Raw genomic sequence first — 8,387 nt, 5'->3', positions numbered from 1 at the left:
AATAAAATTTCAGTGGCTAAGAGAATTCAAAGAGGGTTGGAAAACCATCCTGGAGGCTACTCATGCTGGTATTACCCATATGTTTCCAAACTGCTCCTGAAAATCCTAATAGAGACTGCAGGTTTTATCTAAAATCTATAAAAAGTTATTTCCCAAAGTACCATAGTTATAAATCACCTCTGTCTACTCCTTATATTTAAACTTATAATTTTAATTTACTTACTAAGTTTATTTTTGAGACTGAAAGCCTCTGGATTGTTTCTATACTAGTTAAGCCCTGAAATTCAGAGTTACCAGTCCCTCCAAGAATGACAAGTTTTTTCCTTTATTGTTGTTCATCACTTTCAGCATGAGGAATTTAGGTCATCACTCAGATATACTTCAAGATTGAGGAATGAACATCAGGGAGGAATTGTAATGAGAAATTGATAATTAAATGATTATATCAGATTTTTTCTGTCTATATTGTAAAATAGTCAGAGGTTGATAATTGAAATTACTGAAATACAACTAGCCTGGCCTTCTTTAGACCTACAATTGCAATATTATTCTAGCCTAGCCTCAGCCTTGTATATACTTACTATTGTAATAGTTTTTCTAGCCTAGTCTTGGCTCTGTTTATACCTACTATGGTAATGGTTATTCTAGCCTAGACCCAAACCTGTTTACACTTGGTGCTGTAATAATAACTCCATCTTCCCTAGCATGAATCCAAAAAAACTCTGAGCTCCTTAGATTCTGGGAGAGATATTTTTGGGCCCATAGGCCATCTAATGTCCTGCTTCAGGCATACCATAAACCCTCTCTTAAAATATATTTTGTGTTTGCACTATACTGTAGTCTATTGAGTGTGCAATAGTATTATGTCTAAAAAACAAAGTGGCTCCTTTAATTTGAAATACTTTACTGCTAAAATATGCTATTATCTGAGGCTTCAGCAAGTCATAAAGTTTTTGCTGGTGGAGGACCTTGCCTTGATGTTGATGGCCACTGACTGATGAGGATTGTGGTTTCTGAAGGTCGAGGTGACTGTGGAAATTTATTAAAATAAGACAATGAAATTTGTCACATAAACTGACTTTTCTTTTCACACAAGATTTCTCTGTGGTATGTGATGCTTCTCAATAGCATTTTGACCACAGTAGAACTTTCAAAATTGGAGTCAATCCTCTCAATCCTGCAACTGTTTATCTACTAAGTTGATTCAATATTCTAATTCCCTTGTTGTCATTTAAACAATATTCTGAGAACCTTCAACAGTAGATTCCATCTCAAGAAATGACTTAGTAATTCTTCATCAATTAATGCCTTATCATGAGATTGCAACAATTCAGCCACATCTTCAGGCTCTGGTTCTAATTCTAGTTCTCTTCCTATTTCCACAATATCTGTATTTCCTCTCTGCACTGAAGTCTTGAACTCCCTCAAAGACATCTACATAAAATGGAATATCATTCAGTTGAAAAGCAAAGTAGCATATTTCTTTAACATGGGTATTGCTTTAGGGGTAGTAGTGTATTGCTTTAGTAGTATATTGCTTTAACATGGATGAATCTTGAAGATATCCTGTTTTCTGAAATAGGTCATGCACAAATGGAGACATATGATATAATCAGAATAAATAAATTCATATTCAGAAACTAGAATATTGGGTATCAGGGCCAGGGATGGGATTGGGGAATTAGGGGTTGATAGTTATTTTGTAGAGAATTTCTCCTTGGAGTGATGGAATAATTTTTGTAATGGATGATGTTGATAGGTAGCATTGGTTACACTGTGAATGTAATTAAAACAATTAATTGTATATCTGATAGTGTTTTAAGATGGACATTCTAGGTTCTGTAAATGTTCAAATAAATATAAAAATTTCTTAAAAACCATAGAATATTCAACTAACTAAAATAGTGAACCCTGAGGTAAACTATAGGCTATAGTTAATAGTATGCTAATTATAATATCATTTTATTAACTTTACAAAGGTGTTAAAATGTAAAATATTATTTAAAGGGAAATCTCTGTTTGTAGAGGGTTATAAGGAAATTCAATGTGTGTGTGTGTGTGTGTGTGTTTGCATGACTGTTCTTTAATACTATAAGAGCTCTTATAAAAACAAATGAAAAAGCATATTATACACAGAGAAATAAGCAATGGATATCAGGACAATTACTGCATGGTTTCACTTTATGAAATATCTATATATTGCAAGTAAATTAGAGATTAACAGAGGTTGAAAAATGTAGGTAAGTAGAAGTGTTCCTTGGTGTGCACAGTATTTACATGTTAGTTAATTTCATAATAAAATTAATTTTAAAATTGATGCATTGATTTTTTTTTATATTCATAAAATGAGTTTGAATTTTTTGTTAAAGTCCTGGTAAATTGGAAGTTAGAATTGAGGGGGACAGCAGAGCTTCAATATAATTGATGAGGGGTCCAAACCCTATGAAGGAAATTCACTTTCTCTTCCTTTTACTACATTCACATTAACAAGTCCTCAGAGATTGAGATTACATAGACCAATTTGTCTAATGAGGACCTGGGACAATCAAACTCTCAAGATCATACAACAGAAATATCCAGCTGTGACCTACAGGTCTTCAAACTGGAGCATGAAGCAAGCAGACTCTCATCTGACCACCAATGTCTGCATAATAAGGTCCATGTCTGTCCATGTCTTCCTTTCAGGCAAGGATACAAAGTCACAGCCTTCATCACTCACCTGGCCACGAAGCATCAATGGATCCACAGTCCTTGGTAATGCCACAGGTGAAAGAGCTCAGCCAAGTGATTTCCATAGGAAATATTAGATGTATTAGGGTACTGGGAGCATTGTTTCCTTATCATTAGAACAAAGCAAAAGAGATAGCCCAATGGATATATTCTGAAATGCAAATTTACAGTTTGGAGACTTAAGGGATTTAATTCTTGGCTCTATTCAGATTTCATTACTGTCATTTCTAGTCCTTCTCCACCACTGGTTTCCACTATCCATTGAATTATCCTCCAAAAGAACAGAAGTGGGTAACAATAAACATTTTCCTAAGGACTCCAAAATTTTCAATTAGGATATGATGATGATGAGAATGACAGAAAACACATTAGCATCATACATTACTAAGGGCTTCCCAGTGCCGGGTTCTGAGATCAGTTTTCTAAACTCCATCTCTCATTTCATTGGAATAATCATCCCCAAAATAGATGTGCAAATAGTATTGAAAAAATGATGAAGAAATGAGAATTTTTAAATTTTAAAAAAATTATTAGAATTTTTATTAAATTTTTAATTAAAATGTTATATTTTTATTAAAATTTTAACAACTTCTAGTGTAGAAATGGGTGAAGCTAGGGTTGAACCTGTGTAGTGATACTCCAGACATGGCACCTGGACAGTCTTCTCACATGGTAATCCAACCTGCAATTTCATATTTGTGTTCTCTCTAGTAGAACTGGTTGGAAGAAAATTACTAAGTACCATTCATCTGTTTCTGCAGAGCATATATAGTGCATGGTGTAATAGGCAACCAAATTTAAAAAAAACTTAAATATTGGACACTTCTTTAGTTCATGGGGACAAAGGGCATTTATTATGACTCCCACACAATGTTCAGCTTTCTGTCTGTGCTTTCCTCACTTCCAGGGAGATGCAGTATTACCGGAGACAAGAAAAAATAAATAGTGCTTTAATGTTCTGTGTCATGACTTTTGTATGGAGCATATTATTTTTCATTAATAGACTCTCCATCATATTATATTTTTAAAAATTTGGCAGAGTTTTCATAAAAATTAAAGCAATTAGACTAAATGGAGGAAGACAAGGGGAAGGTACATCTTATTGTGTGGTCTGAGATGCATTTTAGGTTTCTGTCTTTCCATGCTCCAACTTCTGAAGATAATATAGACTTCAACCTCACTGACAGAGTGAATACATCTTTGAATAGGTCAAATGAGCTACTCTTTTAAGGCACTTTTTATACAATAAATAGAGTGCACCACTGAGATTTCCTTGAGTAGTACTTCAATTTAAAGCACAGTTTTGAATCTGAGACTACAGACAGTTCACATGCAAGATCAAGATTCCATGTGGAGCAATCATAAAATGATTATTACTAAAATGCCATCACTGTATTTCTGATTCTTGAGCTTAATAAGAGCAAGTAGTTAATTGTGTTTGATTTTTCCATTATTAAACAAATATAGGCAATTACTAGTTAAATTAACCATGCAGAGAAAAGTACTCATACAAGCATCCTTCATGCATTTATGTTAAATGATTTCAGGTTTGTGAATGGATAGGGGAAGAAGAATTTTGAAAGAACTGTTGAAATAAAAAATTGACAAACTGATGATCACCCCCCAGGAAATACCATGCATCAGTTAAACTATATATTTATTAGAGGCATTTACCTCACAGCAAAACATAAAACACAATGTTGTAGTAAATTAGAATGATTCAGGGTTGATGTACATAGTAAAATATTATTTAGGAAAATTTGTAAGAGAACTCTTTATGAATGCTTAAATAAATACTAACAATATAGAATATTATCAGATAAATTCACAAACCACATTACTGACAGTGATTGATTTAGAAGTACAGACACAAATAAAAGGGGTAATGCAAAGATAGGCAGAAAGTCAAATGTCATTGGCAACTGTTGAAATCTCTATAATGTATGAAGCATATATATTTAAACACTTGAATTTTTACATGGTACTTGAGTATCAATGAGAATAATAATAGGCTAAATTAATGGAGCATTTAATAAGTTCCTGGCAATTTCTAGGGAAATTGTTCTTAACTCTAGTTGAACTTAGAATCACAAATGGCCTCCTGTGAAGAGCTTCTGATTTTATTGTTCCTAGGTTATAGCTTGGTCTTTTGTATATTTTAACAGGAACATGGATATTTACAAAAATCAACCATGAAAGAGACCCACTGCACTGAGTATTCTCTGTATATTATTTTACTTAATTTTCTTTCAGCAATCATCTTATGTACAGTCAATAATTGTATATATGATCCTCAAATGATTAAATACACTTGCTTTTAGAATAGAATCAAGATTTGTGATTCTAGGTGTTTCTGATGAGTTTGAAGTCCTAGCATGCTCTGCCACACAATATTTGTCCCAAATATCAAGACTAATGGTGTGCATACACAGGCACACACACAAGTGTCAAGTGTATATGGACAGGCTATTACCTACATAAGGTGGCTGTTTGAGAAGAGAAAGCTAGGAAGGCCTCCAAAGCTGGTCTGAAAATAACATAAGCAAGCAAGAAAAGTGACAGGATTTGTGTTTCTTTTGTGGTTAAAGGTGAAACTGAGTTCAGAATCCTCATGCTATGACTTTTTCTTGCCAGGTATAAATCTCTGACTGAAGCCAAAGGAGAGAGCATCAGGGTACCTCCTCACTTCTCTGTATGTGGGGCCAAAAACAATTCTGATGCTGATTCTTGCCTGTTAGAATTAAAACATCCAAATAATAGAATATGACTCTTTGTTACACAGCTCATATAAGGTATTCACATATTGTACAAAATCAGTAGGATGTATTTCAGTTCATTTCAATAAAATACATTTGACTGGACTGTTTCCTAATGTCCTTTAAATATAACATTGATTCTTAAAAGGAGAAGAATATTAATTATTCCTTATATTTCTTCAATGGAGGAAACAGATACTTAATCATATTCATGGATTTTTTTCAAGCCTATGTCATTTCTCCCAGTTTCCCTATAGTGGGTGTATAGAGTAACAGGTGAAAAGAAAATAAACCAATAAAAAGTTCTAAGAAGAATTGGTTTGTAACAACTGAAAACTATTGCTAAGTCACCAGGGTGTATGTTTCTTGAGTGTGAATTCTTTAGATATGAATTAACTGAATCTGAAATAAATGCATACTGATGGGTATCTGTACAGTATTTCCTTTTAACAACCTTCTTTTCTTTTCCAAATATGTCTCTGCTTCATCAAACAACAGAATCTAACCAGGGTCTCAGAATTCCTCCTCTTAGAGCTCTCGGCAGACCCAGAACTACAACCCATCCTCTTTGGGCTGTTTTTGTCCATGTACCTGGTCACTGTGCTGGGAAACCTACTCATCATGCTGACTATCAGCTCTGATTCCCACCTCCACACCCCCATGTACTTCTTCCTCTTCAACTTGTCCTTGGCTGACATTGATTTCACCTCTACCACAATACCAAGGATGTTTATGGATATCCACACTCACTGCAGAGTCATCTCCAACAAAGAATGCCTCATTCAGTTGTCCCTTTTTACTCTTTTTGGATGTATGGACTGTATGCTTTTGACTGTGATGGCCTATGACAGGTTTGTGGCAATCTGTCACCCCCTCCATTATCCATTTATCATGAAACCCTGGTCATGTGGCCTCCTGGTTCTGCTTTCTTTTGTCATCAGCCTTTTGGAGTCCCAGTTGCACTGCTTAATGGTTTTGCAACTAATATTCTGTTCAGATGTGGAGATCCTGCATTTCTTCTGTGCCCCTCCTACACTCCTCAGACTTGCATGTTCTGTCCCCTCTTCCAGCAACATATTAATATATTTTACTGGTGTCATCACTGGTGGAATTCCAGTCTTACTGATCATTTTGTCTTATACTCAAATAGTTTCCTCCATTCTAAGAGCCCCATCTTCAGGTGGGAAGTATGAAGCCTTTTCCACCTGTGGCTCTCACTTGTCAGTTGTTTGCTTATTTTACGGGACAGGGCTGGGAGTGTACCTGAGTTGAGCTTACTCACCTTCTTCTGGGAAGGGTGTTGTAGCCTCCTTGTTTTATACACTGGTCACCCCCATGCTGAATCCTTTCATCTACAGTCTGAGGAACAGGGACATCAAAAAGGCCTTATGGAGGATACTCAGGAGAACATGCCCATCTCAATAACTGGGCTTTATTTTTGGTTTGAGGATATGAAAAGAGAAAAAAAGAAATATTTAGAAATTAAAGTATATCCCCTTCAGACACAGAACTTTTTATAGCTCTCATCCTTTAATTTCTCATCAGCTTTCATATCTGAACACTATTCTTTGGCATGTCTTTTGGCATTGCAAGACCATAGCTGTGGGTAGGACATTTATTTCCCTTTCAAGGACTTTGTTTCTTCATTTTTAATCCTACTTAGTTTAACTGACAATTTAGGATTAAAAAATAGTGTATGTGCATAGTAAAACCTTCTGAATATAGGTGTTATTGCAATCATCTACTCTAAGCATAATTGCATTCAAATTATTAGAATTTGCAGTATATTTTAATCTGGATGCCTAGCAACCCATTATAATGAAAGTTTACAGATTTATAACAAGAAAAATAAAGACAGGGGCTGAATACCATTTATTTCTATACTCAAAATCTAGCATAGTGAGGCAGAGATCTACCCCATATCTATTTTCAAAATGATGGAAAAATTATTCATTATCTCACAAGAAAATGTGATGACATATTGTCATCCTTACATCCAGCATTTTGATTCTCCTTGTACCACTAGACCTTCTATTAAAAAAATCTAAGAATTTCTGCAAGAAGAAATACATTCTTTTTGGCTTTTATTATTAGGGTCATTCAAATGTATGGATTTTATATCTTATGTACAAAATGACAGATATAGTGTAATGCATGTGTTTTGATAAGTTCTACAAATAACACAGGGATAAGAAATAATGGGTAGAAATTCCTCAGTTGGAATTTTAAACAATTAATTAAAAGCTGGTGTGGTCTTTTTGTTTCCTCAAAGGTACCCATCATGTGAGAAGTAATTGTGAGCATCAAAAAGCAAATATCTCTTTTTTGACTGTAGGTGGCAGATTGAAATTTGTACCCCAGTATTGTGATGTTTTGGTATTGTTCCATATTCTGGTCAGTAAAAACCAATTGTAAAGAATGTCTCTTCCACATGATACTTCAGTTAAGGTGTGGCCCACCTGAATCCACATGGGTTTCAGTATGGATTATTGGAGTTTTTTATAAATAGAGCAAAATTCAGAAAGAGATAAAAGCCATGGTGAGCATCCCGAAGTCAGCAGTTAATGGAACACAGAGGAGATATAAGAAAACATTGCCAAGTTAAATGCCATGTGATGAAAAAGCCAAGGGAAGCTGAATGTTGCCAGCCAGCAAGACAACCAAACCAAGAGGAAGCAATCCTTCTCACCTTCTGAGCCAATAAATTCCTGGTGTGAAGTCAACCTATATGATATTTATTTTAGCAGCTAGAAAAATTGAACACCGTATAAACCCAACTATCTTTGTTTCCCATATGATGTTTCTCTTCACTAAGCTTTGGCAGGAAATCTGAATATAATATCATACTCACTATGGCACCAGCATTTCAAAATGTCTCAATGGAGGGCATCCCCTCTATAA

General features: G+C 34.8%; 1 pseudogene; it reads left to right on the top strand.

Annotated features, from left to right (window-relative positions):
- Positions 1-5,951: 5,951 nt before the first annotated feature.
- LOC119525698 lies at positions 5,952-6,911 on the top strand (annotated as a pseudogene).
- Positions 6,912-8,387: the final 1,476 nt, after the last annotated feature.

Source organism: Choloepus didactylus (assembly GCF_015220235.1).
Source record: "Choloepus didactylus isolate mChoDid1 chromosome 25 unlocalized genomic scaffold, mChoDid1.pri SUPER_25_unloc6, whole genome shotgun sequence".
NCBI lineage: Eukaryota > Metazoa > Chordata > Mammalia > Pilosa > Megalonychidae > Choloepus > Choloepus didactylus.
The sequence above is the reverse complement of the archived record's forward strand: the minus strand, read 5'-3'. Positions and strand labels throughout refer to the sequence as shown.